Genomic DNA, 22,570 nt, shown 5'->3' with positions numbered 1-22,570 from the left:
GCTTCTATTTCTAAGTGAATGAATGAGAGAAAAAATCGAGGCCCATTTTATTCCATCATAACTTTAACTTTGCATTTTTTTCAGTCTGGAGTATTTGGGAGCACATTCTTTTCTAATTTTTTATTTTGTAGTTTGAATATTGATTCAAATAAAGGATGATAGAAGTCTCTTTAATAGTCCCTAAGTCTCTTTAGTCTGCAAATTTCCTCATATATTTCTTTCCCTCTTGTTATTTCTATAAAGCCTCCCTGTCTAGTACATAGCCATGTTTGACAATGACACAAATTCTGGGGAAAAAAAATCAGGAGAACAAGCCCATATACAACAGCCTCAAGACTAAATCAAAACAGAGGACTGGGGGGCTAGTTCAGTCAGCAAAGTGCTTATGGGTTAGCATGAGGGCAAGAGTTAAATCCCTAGAACCCACATAAAAATAGGGACATGGTTCAAGGAAGCCTCTTCTTCTAACCCTAGCACTGCAGAGGTACAGAGATGATGGATCTAGATGGATCCCACAGCTTTCTGGGCAACCAGCCTAGCCTAATTGGAGGAGCCTCAGGTCCTAATGAGAAATTGAGTCGCCTAAAACAAGGCGCATGATGGCTGAGGAATGACACTAAAGTTTAACCATAGCCCTCTGCACGCGCATGTGTGCACGCACACACACATGCACACCCATGCACACCCACATTCACACACATGCACACACATCCACACCCGTGCACACACATACACACACATGCACACACACGCACACCCGTGCACACACATGCACACCCGTGCACACACACATGCACACACATGCACACACATGCACACCCGTGCACACACACATGCACACATCCATGCATGCATACCTACCTGTATTCACAAATAAGTATAGAAATCCATCAAAAGCCAACATCTAGGACAATTATGCTTTTGAACAGTGCCGAGTGTGACTAAAGAGCTAAATTTTAAGTAAAATTTGAGTACGGTTAATATGAATTTGAATATAAAAGGGACCTTTTGAATCTGCTTTTGGGAAACTTGGAAATCTGGAACACTTTGGTGTGTAAATTTTATGGAAACAGTTGCAGATTTACTGCTTCTGATGAAAATGTTGGATTAATTTGGGATCTGTTTCAAAAGCAAACTAATAAAAATAAATAGATTTTTTAAAAAATGGAGCTGGAGAGATGGCTCGGTGGTTAAGAGCACTGCCTGTTCTTCCAGAGGACCTAGGTTTGATTTCCAGCAACCACATGGCCGCTTACAACCTGCTTTAACTCTGCTCCCAGAGGATCTAATGTCCTCTTATGACCCCTCGGGCACCAGGCAAAATATCTATACGGATATAATACAATAATAGATGAAAATACATAAATCTTCAAGTGTGAACCACACCCTTAAAGACCCAATATAAAGAGAGTATCTACTGTGGTGATTTGAATAAGAATGGCTCCCATAGGCTCACATGTTTGGAGACTTGGTCCCTGGCTAGTGGAACTCTTTGGGAAGGATTAGGAGGTGTGGCCTTATTGGAGGACTGTCACTGAGGGTGAAAGGTCCAGGGTCTCTCTCTCTGCCTGCCGTCATTCACCCCACCATGGTGATAATGGATTCACCTCTGAAATTATAGGCAAGCCTCCATTTAAATGTTTTCTTTGATAAGAGTTGCCTTGGTTGGTCATGGGGTCTGTTCACAGCAATAGGACTGTGACTAAGACATATATGATCCAATTACAGGTTTTATATTGGTTACACATTACATTGATACCATTTTGAGTTCATTATGTCAAATAAAACATTAAAAATAATTTCAGTGCAAGCCTGGCAGTATACATCAATATTACCAGCAAAGGAGATGTCGAGGAGGAGACAGTCATATTTGAGGCAGGCCTGGACTGTGTAGTGAGAGTGAGCTCCACCCAGACAAAGGCCGGTGATGTAGCCAAATGCAGAATACTTACCAAGCACACACAAGGCCTGGATCCTCAGAAACATGATTTTTCTTTTTCTTTTAAAGACAGGATTATTAAGTCTTCTCTGCCATGAAGGACTCTTTCCCCGAAACTGTGAATGACCAAATCACCCTTTCTCCTTTAAGTCACCTTTGTCAGCATATTTATCATTGCAGCAGAAGAGATTCCAATCCATGGGCAGTACTTAGCCCTGGGAACACTTCCAGACGTTGGGTCTAAAGTCTTTCAAGTGTGTTTCCCTCACGGAGATTCTGGATATTTCTTACTAAGTTTATGCTTAGATTTTTTTATTTTCTTGTTGTTACTAAAAGGCTATTTCCCTCCACTATATCTTCCCCCTGGCCTGTATGCCCTACTTATCCCTGATTAGCTTTGTTTTGTTTTTGGACAGGACCTAATGTAGCCCAGGCTGCCCATGGACTAGCTATGTAGCCGAGGCCAGCCTTCAACGCCTACTGCTGCTTCCCTCTTCCAAGCATGGAGGTTACAGGCATGCGTCACCGTTCCTGACTGGTCTATATCCATGAGTGTTATAGACTTTTATATGTTGATTTCTAATTTGTTGCTTTGCAGAACTTTCTTCTCTTGGAGCAGCAGCCTTCCCACTAATCCCTCGGGTTTGTTTCATATGTGATCGTGTTTTTCACAAATACAAATAACTTCATGTTTTTGCATTGATGTTTTCTTTTCTTTTCTTTTTTTTTTTTTTGTTTTTTCGAGACAGGGTTTCTCTGTGGCTTTGGAGCCTGTCCTGGCACTAGCTCTGTAGACCAGGCTGGTCTCGAACTCACAGAGATCCACCTGCCTCTGCCTCCCGAGTGTTGGGATTAAAGGCGTGCGCCACCATCACCCGGCTGCATTGATGTTTTCTATGTTTTCAGTTTGACCTTTGTTAAGTTTAGGTTACTGTTATACCTACTAACAAATTTAATTTGGAATTTTTCTTTTTTCGTATTATATTCTAAATCAGGTAACACTGGACTACCTAATTTTTAAACATTTAGTAGAATTTCTAAATTGTTTGGACTTATGGATTCTGTTCAGTGGTGATCTAAAGTTTGGCCACAAAGAACCATCAGAAGACATTTTAGGAGAGGGAAAATAGTTTGTCAATGTGACTGTTTCACAATTTCAGGATTGTGTGTAATCACCAGACTCTAAACTATACAATTATAATGGGTGAGTCCATCACTCAACTTGGAGCTTGCTGATTGGCTAGACTGACTGTCCAGTAAGCTGCAGTTTCCACTCTAAGTTGCCATTTATCTTCTCAGGCTTTTTTTCCTCTTTTTTCTAAAATGACTTTGTTTTTTTTGTTTTTGTTTTTGTTTGTTTGCTTCGTTTTTGTTCTTCATGACAGGGTTTCTCTGTAACAGCCTTGGCTGTGCTGGAACTCACTTTGTAGACCAGGTTCTCAGGTCAAATGGCTTCCTTTTTAAGCTTTTTCTCATCTTACTGTGTTTTTTTCCCACACGTTTGTCATTTTCTTAATTTCTTTGAGTTCATTTAATATATCTGATTGTGTTTTCTTTTCTTTTCTTCTCATCATCCAGAAGAACACTCTGCCTTCCTTTCTTTTGTCTTAAGTGGTTTTGTGTAGGTTGGCTAACAGTTGCTTTCTCTTGCTCACTTTTAACAATGGGAATTTTTGTTCTTTGAAAAAAGAAAGGTAAGTTAGGAAAAATTTCCTGTGCTCGCTCTCTTGGAAGCCCTCCTTCTCTTTGGAAAAATGAGGTTAAAACCTGTGGCTGGACGCTTTCTGCCTCGGGCTCCACCACTCTTCCTTCATCTGTGTCATCTTCTCTTCCCCACTCCACTTCCTGTGCTCCCTGGATGCTCAGCTGAAATTTGTTCCTACAAGGTATTTTGTCAGTTCAAGATCTTTATCCCCAAACAAAAATAGTACTGAATTTAAAAAATTAGAGAGTCCAGAATCTTCCATCTTCCGGAATCTTCCGTCTTCCAGGGATCCCCTTACACACATATGCAAGCTGGACTCTGAAACTTCTTTTGCCTGATGCTCTCTGGCTGAGCTAACAAGATTCTGAAGGCAATTTTTCTGTTGTTTATTCTCAGGACTACCAGACTTCTTCCTCTTCCCAGGCAATTGTCAAAAATCACAGGTTCTCACTGTCAGCAATAGCTTGTGCCCACTTGTGTATATTTTGGAGTCTGCGATCATGTCTTTATCACCCCGTTTAATTGGGGTTCATTGTTATTCAAACCATAGAATCGCCAGGACCAGAAGCTCCAGGAGGTCTGGTTGACTCTCAGATGCCAGATCCCACACCTGGAATGTCTGAACCAGAGGTCAGGTGAGAAACCAGGTAATGGGGATGCTTCAGAGTTGAAGATCCTCCCTGTAGAACAGCAGCTGCAGGAACCTGTGAGTTTGGTTTTTTGTTGTTGGTTTTGAGGTTTTTTTTGGTTTTGTTTGTTTGTTTTTGCTTTGCTAACATCACCATTTTGTCTGTTTTTTTGTTTTTTTTTTTTTTTCTGGAGGGAACTGACAATTTAAAAAATTACAGTGCTGCCATTTTGACCAAGAGCCTGTCAGTTTCTTGAGATGCTAAACACAATTCTTATAGGAGCAGGAAGTTCTGTTCCTAGGTGGGCAAAGATAAATGAATGGACCGGAGAGGTGGCTCAGTAGCTGAGAGCACTGACTGCTATTCTAGAGGACCCAGGTTCAACTGCCAGCACCCACATGGCAGCTCATAACTATCTGTCACCCCCATTCTGGGGAATCTGAGGCCCTTATCAGGTTTCTGCGGGTACCAGGTATGTATTTGGTATACAGACATACATGCAGGCAGAACACTTATACACACAAAATAAAAGTTGAAAAAGGAAATGAAAATATAAGTTTTCACAAAAAGTTGCATCCAAATGCTTATATAAACATTACTCATGATAGATAAAATATAGAAGTAACTCAAATGCCCACTAATAGATGGGTGAATGGATAATGAAAACATAATATCATTATGTAATGGGATGTTATGCAGATTTCAAAAGAAGTGAAATTTTACCACACACACCAACATGGCTGACCCCTAAGGGTGTTACTGAGTGTAATAAGCCAGGTGCAAAGGAGCAAATGTTACATGATCCATTGCATGAAAATTCCAGAATGAGCAATTTTATAGAGACAAAAAAATAGATTAATTTTTTTGGGGGGAGGTGGAGGATGACATCTGACAGGTATGTGTTTCCCTTTTGGGGTGATAAAAATGTTCTAACTGGATTGTGGTGATGGTTGCGGAAATATGTGAATCTACTAAAAAAGAAACCACACTGAATCGGAGCTGGAAAGACGTCTTTATTGGCGAAGTGCTTGCCCCTTAGGCTTGCGCTCAGTCTCTAGCACCATGCGTTAAAGCTGGGCATGGCGTATGTCTGGGACCCCAGTGCTGAGGCGAGGACAGCAGAGTCTCTAGGGCTTGCTGGCCAGCCAGTCTAGCTGAGGTTTAGCGAGAGGTTTAGTGAGAGACCCTATCTCAGAAATGAGATGGAGAATGATTGAGGAAGACACTGGATCGCTGACTCACATAACATACACACACATGTATGTGCACCAGCCCACACATGAACACCTACACACAAAAGATCTGCTGAGTTAGACAGTATATGAATTAAATCCCAACGAAGCTGCTTATTCTTAAAAAAAGCAACTGTCTTGTCACAAACTGCCATCTACCCAGAATCCTACTTAGCGAGATGTTAATTATACACAAATGTCTGTCCTTCCATTCATTGTAACAAGTTTCAAGAACAAGGCCTTGCAGACAGTTACAGTGTGACATTCTGTGGCGGGGGCTGAGTGCTCCCCGAGCAAGGCTTCCTGGCTTCAGTCTTTTACTCTCTGGATAAGCCACAGTTATGCAGAACACGCAGAATGGAGTGGTCTTGATAAAGGCCCCCTTTGGCCTTTGACTTAATCTCCTCGGCCTGGGGGGGCGGTCACGGCCCCTCACTGGCCCTCAGTGCAACCCACAGCCGGCTGCCACATCCATGAAAGGAAGCAGCTATCTTCCTTGTTGGCCATTCTTTCCCCACCGGCAGACCCCTTCCCAGCCCTTTGCTGGGTTCCAAGGGCTGTCAGGATCACTTCCATCTTCCCCAAGCCTTCCACCCCCTGCCCCGACAAGACACATTCTGCTTTCCATCTTGCCAGACAACAAAGACACTAGAGGAATTTATTTATACCTCCAGACAGCTAATGAGACAATTCAATGAAAAGCAGCCCCAGCTTGCTGGAGCCTCCCTGGGCCTTTGATGGCCTTTTCTGTGTTCCAATTCCCAAGCATTTATTCTACATATAAATTTTCCACGGTGAATAGACACCATTCTTCTGAGAAACCCATTTGTTCCCTTGGCCATTTTATTTCAATCTCTTGTTTTGCTTTTTATTATTATTGTTAAACTGTAATTAATTCTTCTTCCATCAGCTCCTCTTTAGCGCGCTCTGCCTAATGGAGCATGAAGTGTCTTTGCTCACCCCCAACTGCACACCTATTCTTGAGAAGAATGAAGCCTCTGACAACCCCAAAACCCACAAGCTGCTAAAGCTTTCCCTTCCTGGGATGGGGATGGGGAGGGAGGTCTGGGCAGACAGAGTTGAACAATTTCACAGTCAAACGACCATGGGTTTCAGTCTCGGTAAAATGGAGTCCATTCAGCAGACAAACTCTGAAGACGCTTTAAAAACTATATAAGAAGACTTTAGAGAGATGGCTCAGTGGTGAAGAATACTACTTGCTCTTCCAGAGGACCTGGGTTCAGTTCCCAGTACCTACACGGAAGCTCATAATGCTTTGTAGCTACAGGTCCTAGGGATCTGATGTTCTCAGGAGGCAAAGGATTAACGCATAAGTGCGAAGATCTGAGTTTCTATCCCCGTTCCCGCTTCATAAAGCTGAGTGTGGTAGCAAGTATTGGTCTGTGTGTGTGAGTCCAGCCTGGGGGACAGAGACAGCTGATCTCTGGCGCTCAGAGGCCAGCCAGACTAGACAAACTGGTGAGCTGCTGGTTCAGTGAGAGACTGTTTCGAGAAAGGCCGTGGGCAGTGCTTGAGGGAGATATTCCATGTTGACCTCTGGCTTCCACAATTAGGTCAGACATACAGAGAACTGATGTAAACATAGAGACAGATACTGGATGTGTCTACAAGAGACACTCAGCATTGCTGGGCAGTACCAGAGGCTCCAAAAATGCTAAACGGATTCCCTCCTGGCTCCATTTAAGGGGAATGAGGTCCTGCTGACAGTTTGACTTCAAACTTATCAAATGCAAAACCAAAAACACTGTTAGGTTGAGCCATTAAGTTTATAGTCTTTTGTTATAGCAGTCACTGGCAACTAATACTGTTTCCCATAGTTTGTCAATTCATTAAGAGCAGAGAACACAGAAGAGAAAAACTGAATGATCGACACAAAACCTTTGCCTTCAAAGTATAGCTGACAAAATTGTCAACCATGCCTAGAACATGCTTTGGATGCAGGGAATGAATTATTGCTGGACTGGTTGTCCATGGCTTTACTTCTCATGAATCTTTTCTCTTACACACTGAAGCATGATGTATGGTTGACTAGCCGTGACTTTGTTTCTACCTGACATTTTTCCATCCAAATGATTTTTTTTTTTTTGAGACAAGGCCTTACTGTGTAGCCCTGGCTGGCCTGGAACTGAGAGAGATCTGCTTGCTCTGCCTCCCAAATGCTGGCATTAACAGTGTGTGCGAACACACTCATCTCCACCCAAGTGATTTCTAAGTTCAGGATTCTGGATTTCTGCCCCTCCCCAGATTTTCTCTCTATGGTTTTAAACACCTGGCAAGAATTCATGTCTGAGTAGTTAGAGAAGTCTCTTGTTGGCATAGATCTTCCTGGGACCCTTCTGAGAAATCATATCATTTATTTGTATCAAGGAGTGGCGTATTCTAGCAAGCAAAGATGTTATATGGATATCTCACTGCATCATCCAGGGTTTTGACTCTTCATTCATTCATTCATTCATTCATTCATTCATTCAACAAATGCTATAGTAATGATGATGATAAATTATATTAAATATAAATTAACATAATTTTATATTTAAAACACAATATATTATTATTATTATTGTTCTTATTTTTATTTTGGAAAGAGTCTCACTTAACTCAGGCTGGTCTCAAGGTTACTATTAGCTGAGGATGATATTGAACTTCTGATTCTCTGCCTCAATTGCAGCCGTGTACCATGGTACCCCGTTTTATGTAGAGCTGGGGTCAAATGCAGGGTTTCTTGCATACGGAAAAGGCACTCCACCAATTGAGCCACATCCCAGACCTGTTCTAATTTTTTCCCCATCAATCGATGACATTTTTTATAAGGACTGAGTTTTCTTTGTCATTCCGTGGATATGGGAAACTTCTAGCCATTCTTTCTGTAAACGCAGCCCAAGTCTTTTCCTCCTACGACCTCTTACGTAATATCTGATGCAGTTCCCTGCATGGCCCTTGGGGTTTCCAGCTTCTTTGGGTCCACATTATTCTTTTACTACTCTGTAGAAATAGTGCCTAGCTGTGCAAATAGTAGGTCCCATAAGTGACCCATGGAATAAAAGGCTAAGTTTCTAGATGTTCTAACATACTTTGATATTATCCTGTGGGGAAATGTTTAAGGATATGGAAACTGCTGCTTTCTTATTGTTTCAAATAGTATTTTCTTATAGCTTATAAAGTGACTTTTTGCCCTAAATGACATCTTGCTGTTTGATGTGTTGTGGTCGTATATGTGTTTACATCTCTGTGTGTATGTGTGTGTGTGTGGGGGGGGGGTGTGCACACAAAAATCCCTCTGGCAATAAAAGTTCGTTTTTTTCTCTTCCCATAACTCAAAAATCCACTGAATGCATTTAATTAAAATTACTTCTCCCAATCAAAATTAATAAATAAAACACCAAAAAGATAAATTATGGCCTAAATGTTACTTCTTATTTTAAAAATTGAAAAAGGATGATTGAATTTGTGAGTCTGTTGTTCAAATCACATGTCTAATTCTTGGCAACCCACCCTCAAACAACATCCCAGCTCAGCTCTGTGGCCCAAGCCTGCTGGCAGGAGCCCCAGCCGCTGTGCTGATAAAGGCTTTTCATTTCTGTCAGAGCCTGCAGTGACCTCAGCCCCACACCAGCAAAACAAGAAGCCATGTAGAATTTACAAAGCTCAGAGGGGCAATCGCTGCTAATTTGCTGGGCTTAACATCCTCCTCTGGCTTGAGTACAGGACTTGAATGAGAAACAGACCCTTCATTCTTACAGAGAAGCCCCCAAGGATGGGGGTCCCCAGGAAAGCAAGGCCTGGGAACCCTGCAGAGAAATAATGCAATTCCCTTTCATTAGCAGAGTCTGTCAGTATTCCTGGGGGAAAGAGCATTTCTGGTGTTTTCTTATTATACCTTATATTCTAGCTATAGAGAATGGTGACCCCAAGAAAGCAGTGATCTGGGGGTGCCTGTGGAGGACGCTGACTGTATGTCTTTGGGTTTCTGCTGCTTGTTTCTGGTGACTGTTTAAAAACCAGTCCCAGGCGTCTAAGGGAAATGTCCAAGGTTTGCCCACCCCTTTTTATGAATTCAGGGACTCATCAATTGAGCCATGCTTACCTGAGGTTCTACTCCCAGACGGCGCTGACCTCTCTGGTGCCAGTACCACTCATGGGCACAGCAGATCCCTTGAGTGCCAGGATTCCACATGTCTCGTGTTTGTGGTGAGATATGAAAACCAGTACAAATGGTTGGAGACCCCCGCTCATCATCTTCTCCCAGCCTGCCCACATAGGATTAGCTGAACACTTGTATCTCTGGCTAAGAGACAGATGCCTCTGTAAGGTGGTCCTGCGGGATCTTCCCAGGACCCACCAGTGAAAGTTGATTGCTGTGCTATTGGGGTGGGTATGAATTTGTTGCCATCATTCTTTGACATTTAACCCTCACACATTTTTCACCCACAGTGCATAGTTACAAGAGGAAATAGAACAGAAAAGTGCCTGCCCCACCCCCCCCAGAGAGAAATGTTTTGGAGTTAGGGAGCCACACTGAGGACCTCAGTCAGTCACTGTGGGTAGCTTTAGGCAATACTGTGCGATGGTTAAGAATGACAGTCAACTTGACAGGATGTAAAACTGCCTAGGAGACAAACTTCTGGCTATGTCTGTGAAGGACTTTCTAGGTTAGGTTGAAGTGGGAAGACTCACCCTAAATGTGAGCAGCACCATTCCCTGGGCTGGGGTCCTGGAGTGAATAAGAAAGTGATCTGAGCACCAGCGTTCATCTCTCTGTGCTTCTTGACTGTGGACGCCGCAGGACCAGCTGCCACCAGTGCCTGCCCTGCTGTGGTGATAGATGGTACCCTCAAACTCTGAGCCGGAAGAGACCCTCCCTTCTTCAAGTCTCTCCTGTAAGGCTTTTGTCACAATGACCAAAAAAGTAACTAATATACGTGGAACATGTAAACAGTGTCCAATAATAGGGAGTCACTAAGGGCGGACCAATTGCTAGCTAGTTAGGAAGGCTCTCTTCAAAAAAGTGACACTCTGGGACCTCTTTGATGGGATTGGAATAAACTTAAGCTAACGCACAGCCAAGGCTTGAGAGGCCATAGGTCAGGCTTAAAGTCAGATTGTAGTCAGATTGTAGATAGTTGATGGCCACTGAGATAGGCCGCACACGGTGGTGTATGGTCCAGGCCTGGACCATCCGAGGATCCGAGCGTCCTGAAATTCTACTGTACTGCCTTCTTGCTTCTTATTGTCCTATTGGCCTCAGTAATTCCCAAACCTTTAGGGAAAAAAAAGGAAAACTGACATGTGGAAAATCCTATGCTATTTGAGCCTTAGAAAATAAAGAATGGGAGATGTTTACTCTAAGGACAGAGGACAATAGAAAACTGACAAATTCTGAGGAGTCAGACATTTGAAGCGAGCCAGTCAGGCAAACTAGGAAGGCCCTTGGGATCCCTCAGGAATTCTGAGTAGGGCAGTAAATTTTCCACAGCACATCATGGAAGCTGGAGCAAGGTTAATTGGCCACTGGAAGAGAGGGATTCCAAAAGACCAAAGATCCTAAGGGCTATGTGGGGTTAATATAACTAAAAACATGCTAATTGATTTTTAAAAAATCAGAGACCTATAAAGAAATAAAAACTGCTGGCGTGGCAGCCCCATCCATTTGGAGTGATACAGTCCCGCATTAAAAAGTAAACCCACACGCTGTCCTCTCCAACTTCCCTCTCTGCTATTCCACTCGACGGCCCAGCTCTTAGAGTAATGCAGTCCACAGCGTCAGCAGCATGGAGATCCATAAACCATTCCGACATCTAATAGAGCTTTAAAAGGGGCCCTGAACACTGGAGGGTAAGTGGCCAGTAATGGCTGATCTGGGTTCAGAGGGGGAGGAGAGAGGGCCCAGGACTCGAGGAGAAAATGGAATAGCCCCTGTAAGGAGAACTTTTACAGCAGCTATAAAAGCAAGCCTCGTGTGCTCTCATAGCTAGATTCTGTGTTGGCCAAATACACCCGGGACTCCCACAGTTTGCGCTGCCAGCCCTGGCTTCGGTTCTGGCAGCTTCTACCTTAGAGACCCAGAAACACTTCAAGAAAGAAAGAGGCACCACCACAGTGGTATTGTGGGGCCAGGACAAGGATGGCTCCCAGAAGGGTCTCCCTGTTACCAGGAGCTACAGGCCGCAGGCGGTCCTCCCTGTCTATGGGCTCCTGGCAGGTGATAATCACTATTCAGCTCCAGCTTTTGGCTCCTGGGAACCAAACAGTGATGTAGGCCTGGGGGTGAGGGCCATGCCTTGCAGACGTGGAAAGGAATGCCTGTACTTGCAAAATGCTGTGGTTTAGGGATGTGGGCTCAGCAACCCCTTCCCGTAGGGATTCAGGGCGGAAGTGCTCACATATCTATACTCCCTAAATTCTCGGAGAAGTCAGCACACATCAGCCTCCCCGTGACTCCCAGTTTTTTTTTTTTTTTTTTTTTTTTTTGGTTTTTCGAGACAGGGTTTCTCTGTGGCTTTGGAGCCTGTCCTGGAACTAGCTCTTGTAGACCAGGCTGGTCTCGAACTCACAGAGATCCGCCTGCCTCTGCCTCCCGAGTGCTGGGATTAAAGGCGTGCACCACCACCGCCCGGCTAGTTTCGAGAGACCAAGAAAAGCAGGCTGCTCACAGGCAGACCAACAAATGTGACCCAAACCCTGAGTTGTGACATTTGCTGATTTCCACTGGGGTCATTGTTCTTACCAAGTCACAGGGCCAGGAAGATGGGTTCACCATCCCATAGTAGATAGACGCTCAAGGACTGAGACCACAGTCAAACACAACAAAAAATAAAAGGAAGTGATGTGCTTTGTGAATTTAGCAACTGCCACTTGGAATCTTCTCTTGGAGACAGGGACTTACTCTAGAACCCAGGCTAGCCTCACATGTATGGTAATCCTCTTGTCCTAAATGCTGAGATCACCGGAGTGGGCCACCGTGTCCAGCCTTCCAAAGCCTTCTTGCTTTAGGTTAGCTCCCATTTCTTTCTATAAATTTCCCCTAGGCCTTTATCTTTTTTTTCTTCTCTTCTGTTTTTTCCCTTCTCTGGGCTCTGCTCTCCACATCCTCGCTCTTCCCTGCTGAGTCTGTCACGTGGAATAGAAGAGTTTCTGTGGGGGAGACTAACAGTGCCCCCCCCACCCATTTACACTCTTCCTTGGGCACGGCGGGGGGTAGGGGGTGTGCTTTTTCTGTCTTCCAGCAGTTAGGCAGAGCTATAGGACCAGCTCTGGTCACTGGGCTGTGATGAATGTGACATGCTTCGCTTGTGGACTGCAACATTAAATGATGAAGCGAGGACTTTTAATGCCCTCTTTTCCTGTGGCGGCAATCTTGGAAATGGCCTTGTGTTAATGGCAGGGCCAAGAGCTGCCAGGAGCTCAGGGCGCTGGGTCGGTGCACAGGGGATGGCTGCCCAGTCGCCTGAATCCACAGTTGATTTTGCATAGGAAGCAAGCATCTCCACAGTGAACCACAGAGATTCTGGTGTTACCTGTTAAAACAGCAGAGCTTAGTCTGTCCAAATAGCCAGAGACCAATCGTATGCTTTTATTACCAAGAACGCCTGTGCTTCTCTCTGCAGCCTGTCTTCCTCTACCAAAATCTTTAATTGTCTAGGAATTTCCATGTACTGTCAGTATTTATGGTTTGTTTTCCTGAGGGATTGGACTTTTCAGTCAGGTCTTCCCAAGCTAGGGCTGATCTATGGCTTGCAGGATAGAATGGCTGCCTGAAGTACAGGGGATCCTGGCTTCTGGTTTCTCCAGTAGAGTGGTTTTCAATTCCCCACCAATCGAGATCCTTACACTTAGTGATCCTCATTTTCTCAAGTGTGCTCCAGTGATGTGAGGAGAAAGACCATCGACTCAGATCATAGCCAAATTTATTAATGGGAGCTTTTTTATTCATGTACACAGGCTGTCTCTCCCTAAATTGAGGCTCAAGAGATCAGCATTTGAAATGGGGAAGGTAAGGGTTTTTAGAGCTTAAGGGTTTCCAAATGGAAAATTTGGCAGGCAAGTAGGTGGGTTAAAGAAGCAGAACATAAGCATAACAAGTTGTCATAACAACCTCCTGAAACAAAGAAATGGTTGCAAGGTGGTCATAACAAAGTAGTCATAACAACATTGTGATCGTAACAAGGTGGTCATAACAACCTTTTGAAACAAGGGCATGGTTGCTTTTCCCTGGAACCATTTGTAGTTAAGGTTACAAACAGGGCATAGCTCAGTCTTTGAGAAACAGATTTAATTATAAATAAGAATGAACTTACTTTTCTTTACTATAAGATGTCTTTCAAACCCAATATGGAGGCAGGCTGGTTTATCAGAGACTCCCCACCAGGGAGAGGCACAGATGGAGGGCAAGAAGCCCCATCAGGCTGTCTGCAGGATGATGACTGAGAGTACTGGAGAGTGTGGGGTCTGGATCCTGACCAAAGTGTGGAATCTCTATTCAGGTTTGCCATCTATAAATCAGGCATAAAAACAGTGCCAATCTCAGAGTGATGGGATCATTAAAGGAGGCAGTGTAACTGTGTTTGTATACTCCCTTAATAACCATAGGTGGGGCTGGGCAGATGGTTCAGTCAGTAAAGTACTTGCCACACAATCATACAGATGTGTGTTCAGATCCTCAGCAACCATGTAAAAGCCTGGTGTGGTGGTCTATCTGTCGTATCTGTGTCCACAGCACTGGATAGGGGTAGAGATAGGAGGTAAATTCTTGAAACTTGTTGACAAGTCAGATCTACCAGTCAGCTAGCTCTGGGGTCAGTGGGAGACTACCCTGTCTCAAAGAATAAGGTAGAGAACAATAGGAGAAAACACCCAACTCCCTTCCTCCCTCTCTCTGTCTCTCTGTCTCTGTCTCTCTCTCACACACACACACATACACACACACACACACACACACACATTATTTAGGAATCATTGTCACTCCTCCTCCTGCTGTTATTATGGCCAACATTATGACTGGGAAGACATATAGCTGATTTAGGAAGAGGAAATTTTCACTTCCACCTGGATGCAAAAGACTCCTGCATGTCTTGTGTCTTAAACCTAAACAATGGTTCTGTACAGGGCAGCCTACTGGTCCCTTTCTACTCTCACAGTGTCTTCATTTCACGGTTCTTCTTACTCTTCTTGAGGAAGAGCCCTAGATCTGAGAGGGAAGAAGTTAGGCAATCAGGTCATTTCTCCCACGGACTCTGAATGCTTTCTTCAGATTGTCTCAGTACTCAAACACTGCCAAGGAACATGTGTGTATGTGGTGCTGCTGCTGGTGGTGGTCCTGGCGGGGATGGAAGGGTAAAAGAGTGGAGTGGATGGAATGATGGGTATTGGGAGGTGAATGAAGGGGTGGGGATGGAGAGGTGGGGACAATGGGAGTTCTGTCATCTGGCTTTGCCACAGCCTTTTTCCCAGGGCTGAAGGCTTGGCAATTTGCATATCTAAGGAGAACACAGGGTGTTTCCTCTCACTGTTCAGACGGAGGTGCAGCAGGCAGCTTTTCTGAACAGTAGATTAATTAATTTAAAAAAATATAGCAGCAATAGCACATAGAATCCTTGTTTTTATTCTGTAGGCCTCACAGTGAGTCTGGGAGACTTATGTGTAGAGGCAGCCCTAAGTTTGAAATATGGCCCTTTCTGGGCATCAAATTGTTTATAGCATTGTTTTCAGGCAGAACTGATGGAAGAGAAAAAAGAAAATCTTACATCCATAGGAGTCTGTTTTTAAGGTTTGAAAAAATATTCTAATAATGGCTAAACCTGTCATAGATGCAAATGACAAACTCACATCATACTTGATTATAAAAAAACCTGCAACAAATTGGTACAAGAATACCAAAATTCAGAGGCATCTGGCTTTGAGCAAGGCTGAATGTCAGTGCCCCACCTACCCCACTGGGCCTTTCCAGCACTCTGCTCTCCTTGTGACGGCTTAGCTTCCAGGTCTAGCACCTTCCCGTGGAGACCTCAGAAACCTGTCAGAGACCTTCAGTCTGCCAGCACCAGATCAGGAAAGAGGAGATGGTTTTTTTCTGGAAGCTTCAGACCAAGTCTTAGAATTGACTATCAGAGCCTCTCCTTGACCAAACCCTGTGCAGGTCTGGCCTTCTGGTCAACCCAGTATCGTTTAATTTTACTAAGAATCCTGCTGAGTTAGAACATCCATCCTTCGTATCTAGTCAGTTCGCTAACTCTCCCAGCCCATGACGGATAAGAATCCTCTTTGGTCAGGGCAGCCAGAAACTTTCTTATAGTTGGTATTCGTAACTCTCCACCCACTGAACCCATACTATTCTTTTTTGATATTCATTCCCATTTTTCCTGGTATTCAAAGCAGAGTCAAGTCCACCTGCAGTAGTCCCTGTGTCTACCTGATGGTCCATATAGAACCTGCTATTGAACAGCTCATAAAGCATGTTTTGTTTAAAGACTCATTGACTACTCAGCCTTGCTTTGGGCGGAGTACTGACTTGTGATACTGTCACAATCCATAGAGTTATCATCTTGAATTCCATAACTTTGAATCCTGAAAATTAAAATTCCCATTTTAAAAAAAAGCTATATGAAAGGTATCAGAAGCTGAATTCTGGGAAGAAATTGACCATGTGCTATGGCAACAATGAAAAACTAATCTTTGTCTATTTAGGGCATTTATATGGTAGTGTCTGTGTTTGTGTGTGTGTACAATTACATTTGGGGACCAGGTTGGCATTGGGGTCTTCCTCTACCACCTTCCACCACAGTGTTGTTCCTCAGAACGCATTATTTGTGTGCACTGCACTGTTGCCAACTGCCAGCGTCCCGGGTGCTGTTAATGAGCAAGAGCCATGTTTGTCTGAAGAAGCCAGGGATGTCACCGGCTGCCTTGAAAATAATTAGAAGCACAATGGGAGCTCCACTGGTCCAGGAACAGTGGGATGTCTCTGAGAACCACGGAGCCTCTCTCAGGAAACTCCGTGGCCACCAAAGCCCCCTAAACCAGTGGCTTCCGTGTTCTCGGGAGTTTGCAGGATGAAACTGACAGACTACAGAGGATTGGTTTTAGAGAGTAATTTATTCTAGATTTATAGGTGGCAACTTAAGAAGGAGAAGGAGAGGGGGTGTCCCAGAAGTGGGGTGCCACCGAGCTGGGGCCTTTTAAAGGATTTATGGGCCTAACCTGGGTGAGGCATGGGGAGGAGGTGAGTTGTTCTCTACAGGTGTCCCAGCCAGGTGTCCAGGTGCTCCTCCCAGTGAGTGTCAGTCACACAGCCACAGAAGCCTCCAGGCAGGTGCTTATCTAGGAGATAACAGAGAAAAGACCTCTCTCCTGGGCTCCTGGCCTCCAGCAAGGACATTCTAGGAACTGGTGCTTGGGGCCCTCTTGTTTTGACAGCTCAGGCCTGTGCTCCAGTGAGTGAGTGCAGAATGGATTAGTCAGTTTCCAGAACCAGGCAGATGCGTGAATGGGAAGATGGGGAGAGTTCATAGTAATATCCTCCCCGCCCCCCACGTCTGTAATCTGGAATCACAGAACTGCAGAACAAGCAACACTGGGCAGATATCGCATATGAATGCGTTCTCTGAGGAGAGCCCTGCTCTAAAAGAAAAAAAAAAGCAAATAAAAAGAAAGCAGCTATTCCATCATGATGTAGTACTTTAAAAATATAGTTACTAAACAGGCATGGTGGAGCATGCTGTTCATTCCAGCCCTTGAGAGGCAGAGGCAGGCCAATCTCAAATATGAGCCACCCCCCACCCCACCACTACCCCAACCCTGAGTCTACAAAGCAAGTTCCAGGCCAATCAGGACTACATAGCATATGAAACCCTGTCTACAAAAAAACAAAAACAAAAACAAACAAACAAAAGCCAAAAACCCAAACTGACAAAACAAAACCCCATAGTTAATGACCACGATTCCTGTGATAGACTTTCCCATAGGCTACCATGTCCTTAATGCTTACTCTTTACTACTCTATGTTATTAGCATTATTTTATAATTTTATAATGCTATGCCATGTATGTCTAGTATTAAAGGTGTTAAAGATATGAAGACTTTTACAGTTCCACTTCATTTTATGGACTTTAATTTTTGCAAATTTGTCTCTATTGAAAAGTTTTTGTACCTCAACAAGCCTCTCCACCCACACAGCAAATCTAAGACCAAATCAAACCAAATTAGAGAAAGCTCAGGTTTAGTGGATAAAATACTCCCAAATGATTTTCCAGCCTCCCAGAGAGGAAACTGGAAAGAGAGACCAGAAAACCATATGTCTGTTTTCTGGGGGGTGACAGTTTTAAATATTCTGTGGGAGTGGTCTTGGGCATCTCTGGGGGAGGGGTCATCATTTGGCAGGCTTTCTGAGATGTGCCAGGGTTTGGAGAGAGATGGGGGAAAAGGCTTGGGGTGGAACCTTCCAGATTCTTTGGATATACGGTGGAGGGCTGGGGTGAACTTCCACTGGATGTTCTGCCTTTGCTGAGAACAGGCAGTCTGCAGCTCAGGTACACCCATGGGTACCCTCACTCATAGCTACACTCAGAAGAGTTGAGCTGGAACAAGCCATGATCAGTGTGGTCATGAACCACAGGTTTTAACGTTAGGTACCAGGGAATTGGAAGGCAGCTTTCAACCTTGGCTTCACAATACAGTCACCACGAGGTTTTCAAATTATTATTATTATTATTATTATTGTTGTTGTTGTTGTTGTTGTTATTATGATGATGATGATGATGATGATGATGATGATGATGATGATGCCTAGGACTGGAGAAGTGGCTCAGCAGTTAAGAGCACTGGCTTTCTCTTTCTCTGCTGCCAACTTGTGGATCACGTCATAAGCTTTCAGCTGCTGCTCCAATGCCATTCCTGCCAGTCTGTTGCCATGAGGGTCATGGACTCTCACCTCTGAAACTGTAAGCAATAGAACAGTATCAAAGAGACCCACGTAACACTCATGCCATTTTTGAACCCATGGACTTATCATGCCATGGTCATAATTGTAGTTCACAGGATTCATATCTGGGAGAAACTGTTGGTGACCTTTTTCTCCCAGCAGCCTCTGGTACTATGAACACTGGTCAGCAGGGAGGGAGCTTCCTGGTCAGTACCAATTTGATTTCTCCATGTGACCAAAGAATGTACTGTCCTCAATGATAAGATCTTGCCGTCATACTCTGGTGGGCAACCAAGAACACTGGCAGCAGCTCGTCCTGTTTTGTGGGGACCCTGGACACCACTGACCTTGTTACCTTGTTATCCAAGGGCAGATAAACGACACGGGTCATTGTGCTTTTCGTTTGGTAACCTATGGCTTCTGAGAGGAGCGTTTTTTCCCTGTGAAGGGTGACTCCAAGTATGCACTTTTATATGAGCATTTAAAACACACATGTACACACGCACGCTTGCACACATGCACATGAGTGCACAGAGGAACTCTATAAAATGGCATTTTCAGACAGTGTTAGTTGTCCCTTCCCACAAGTCTCCCCTCTGTCCAACCTCCCATCCTTCTCCCCACTTATCCCTCCTTCCCTATTACTCCTCCGTGCCCCTGAAAGGAGTTTTATATGGTGTGGGGGCCTGGAAGAAACCCTTCCTGAATGAAGCAGGAAATAGCCTTACTGCTCACATGTACACATCAGCATAGCACAGATGGTTATGTAATGCAGCCTCAACTCCAGACCCCAGGAAGGACCACTGACCCAAGTTCCCTCAAGGCTCTTTGTGAGCTGGTGAGACTAAGGGAACCACCCCCAGGAGCACATAAATACACAGGGTTTTGGTTCATTTCTGATCGTACCACCAAGTGGGCGACCAACAATTAATGCTTTAGAAGAAGATAAAACTCTCTGATAATGGACCTTCCCACTCATGTAATCCTAAGGAAATATGCCTTCTTGACCCCTGCAGGCAATTTACTCAGACCATAAAATGTGCAATCGACACATGCATAATTATGAATGTCACTAATGACCATAAAAACCATCCAGCGCTTACAATACCCAAGCCTTATTTCCGCCACAAGGACCCCTGCAACACACTGGTTATTCACGACGGGAAGATGTATTTCCTCTCCTTTGTGAAAATTTACCAGCCATTAATCCCACTGAATGAAAAAGTTCTCATATTGTGGACAAGTTGAAGCTTTGCCCAGAGAGGAGAGTTCTATGCAGGAAGCTCCCTGCTTGGGGCTAAGATGGCCTGCCATCTGGCCCTGGCTAACCAGGAGAGTCATTTCCATTATTCCCCCAAAAACCATGGGTATGTAAGTGCAAGTCAGCTCCCTGGCTGTGTAAGACCCAGGACTAGCATGCTCTAGGGAGGCAGGATGAGGCAATGTATCAGCCCTCGCTTCCAATACAGGATCAGCTTGAACACACTGTTTAAAACGTAATAGGCAAAACCAGCTTGGTATGTGGTGGAATGCCATGTATTCTGAGAAGATGTATTCTGTCCCCAGTAGTCTGGGGGCTCCCTCACTGTTTAGCCTTCATTGGCTTCATCTTCCCCACTTAATAGGAAAGACAGATTATCCTGGTCCTCCTCAGGCTAACAACCAGGGTCAACACCTGATTGAAACTGGTCCAATCAGAATGTCTTCTGGCAAGAACGATAAGAGATCAGTATCCTTTTGGACTCCCTGGTTTCATATGCTCAGGAGAGGCCTATGGCATGTAATTTTGCAAAAGCCAACATGTGAAAAGAGATGGAGAGGCAGAGAAAGAAATAGATACAAAGTGTTACCACTTTGGCTTCCTCACGCCTTGTTTCAGTAGCTCCTCCCAGTTTAACCCTGAGGTCTGGCTGCATCTCTGTCTTTAGTTTCCAGAAAAATATTGCCGATCCACACAACAATTTTTTTTCCATTTTGAAATCTAAGTATTAGAGAGATAGATTAATGCTTTAGAGTACTTGCTGCTCCTCCAGAGTAACCAAAATTTTGTTCCCAGTACCCTTGTCAGGTATCTCACAACTGTCTGACACTCCAGCTCCTGGGGATCTAAGGTCCTCCTGTAGCCTTTTACACGTGCAACATATGTATACACAGACACATAGATGAAGCTAAAATTAGGGGCTGCAGGTGGCTCACAATCACTTGTGACTCCAGTTCCAAAAGATGCAACACCCTCTCCTGGCCTCTGTGAGCAACTGCACACACATGGTATACACATGAACACACATATACACATGTAAAAAGAAAGCACTGAAAAGCAAGGTAAAAATAAATATTAAAAACTACATTGTGATGTTTAAATAAACACTTGAAATTATATAACCACTAAAAGTTTACTTACAAATAATTTTTGGTATCAAGGGAAATTGCTTCTGAGATCATGATAGGCCATTCAGAAAGCAGGCCATAATAGTGTATAAACAGCATGACCTTAGAAATACCAAACAGCGGATGAGTTAAAACATCCAAACAATCGAGTATGGTGGCATGCTCCTTTAATATCAGCCTTTGAGAGGCAGAGGCAAGCAGATCTCTTGAGTTTGAGGCTAACCTGCACTATAGAGCAAGTTCTAGGACAACCAGGGCAAAAAGATCAAAACATTGTGATTACATGGGGTTATGGATAAGTTTTCTTTTTCTTTGTTTTCTCTTTCTGTGTATTTACTTATATTAAAGAGTATTTGCTATTTGTCTTTGGTTAGACTAAGGACGGCCTATAAGGCCTTACCAGTGTGAGGCAAGGGTTCTCCCCCGACCTCCAACTCCAGCCAAAGAATATGTATTAAGATTTGTTTGTTTAGAGATTAAAATAGCTGATAACCTCCCTCAAAAATATTTGCAACAGGAGAGCTCCTTTAAATCTACACCTGCTCTCCTGGAAATCTGTGTCTGGAGGCCTTGAGATCTCTTGAGATAGGAGCCTGTAAAGAGAGGGGTGGCTCCGTGGTTAAGGTATGTGCTCATCTTCCAGGGGACCCAAGTTCAGTTCTCAGCACCCATGCTGGGTGACTCACAACCACCTGTAACCCCAGTTCCAGGGAATCTGATGTCTCTGGCTTCCAGGGACACCTGCACAGGAGCACACACACCTGTATTCAGGTATTTAACTAAAAAGTAAATTGTTAGAAGAATTGCAAGCCATCCCACTGTTTTCAGATAAAGGCAACTCCATATACAGCTGGGTATCCTCCCCTCAGACCTGCTTCAACCAGTCTCCAGCAGCGCTGGCCACAGAAAGAAGGTGACTTTAAATGGGAAGGGCTTCCCTGGAAGGCAGACAGGCGAAGGCAGCCCTGTCTTCCCTTCAGATCCTCTTAGATCTGGGTCCCTACCAAAAGGTGCTGCCCCTTCTGAGGGATGGAGGGGGATGAGCAGCTCTCCTTGGTGACTGTATTAATGACTCTTCTTGTTGTTAGACACAAATGTCTGGCAAAAGTACCTTAAGGGAGAAAGGGTTTATTCTGGCTCCAAGTTCAGGGGGCTGTAGTGAAGCACGATTAATAAAAACTCAGAGAGAGAAACCGGGGTTCAACCTGAAGGTCAGAAAAGCAAAACTGTCAGCCACTGGCTCTTACCTCTACCTCAGTCTGAAATGGCGACCCTGCGTCCAGGAATCTCAGAATGAGACTGAGACTGAGAGCTGTCTCCTCCCGTCTTATATTCCTCTCTAGTGTGCATCACTGCTGCCCGGTTTCTATGACAAGCTGGTGTGGGTACTGGGATTAAAGGTGTGTGTCATTGCTGCTTGGTCTGCAAGGCTGGCCAGTGTGGCTGTTTTACTCTCCCGATCCCCAGGCAAGCTTTATTTATTAAAATGCAAATGAAATGCCTCTACACTGTAGTCCATCGCGACAGGGAAGGCAAGGCACTAGGCCTATGAGGCAGCCAGCCACACTGCAGTCAGAAAGGGGGAGTGAAGGATGCTGGTGCTCAGCTTGCTTTTTCATTTTTCTTTGGTCTGAGACCTCAGCCATGGAGTGGGGCCACTCACCTTTTGAGTAGGTCTTCCCACCTTAGTTCATCCAGTCTAGAAACTCCTTCACAGACTTGTCTCGTGGGTGATTGTAAATC

General features: G+C 44.3%; 1 pseudogene; it reads right to left on the bottom strand.

Moving 5' to 3' along the window:
* The window catches only part of LOC101983972, a 34,392-nt pseudogene extending 15,562 nt beyond the window's left edge, over positions 1-18,830 (bottom strand).
* Between the last annotated feature and the right edge of the window lie 3,740 nt (positions 18,831-22,570).

The sequence above is a fragment of the Microtus ochrogaster genome, unplaced genomic scaffold (genome assembly GCF_000317375.1).
Source record: "Microtus ochrogaster isolate Prairie Vole_2 unplaced genomic scaffold, MicOch1.0 UNK49, whole genome shotgun sequence".
Lineage (NCBI taxonomy): Eukaryota > Metazoa > Chordata > Mammalia > Rodentia > Cricetidae > Microtus > Microtus ochrogaster.
This window is presented reverse-complemented; position numbering and strand designations above follow the sequence as displayed.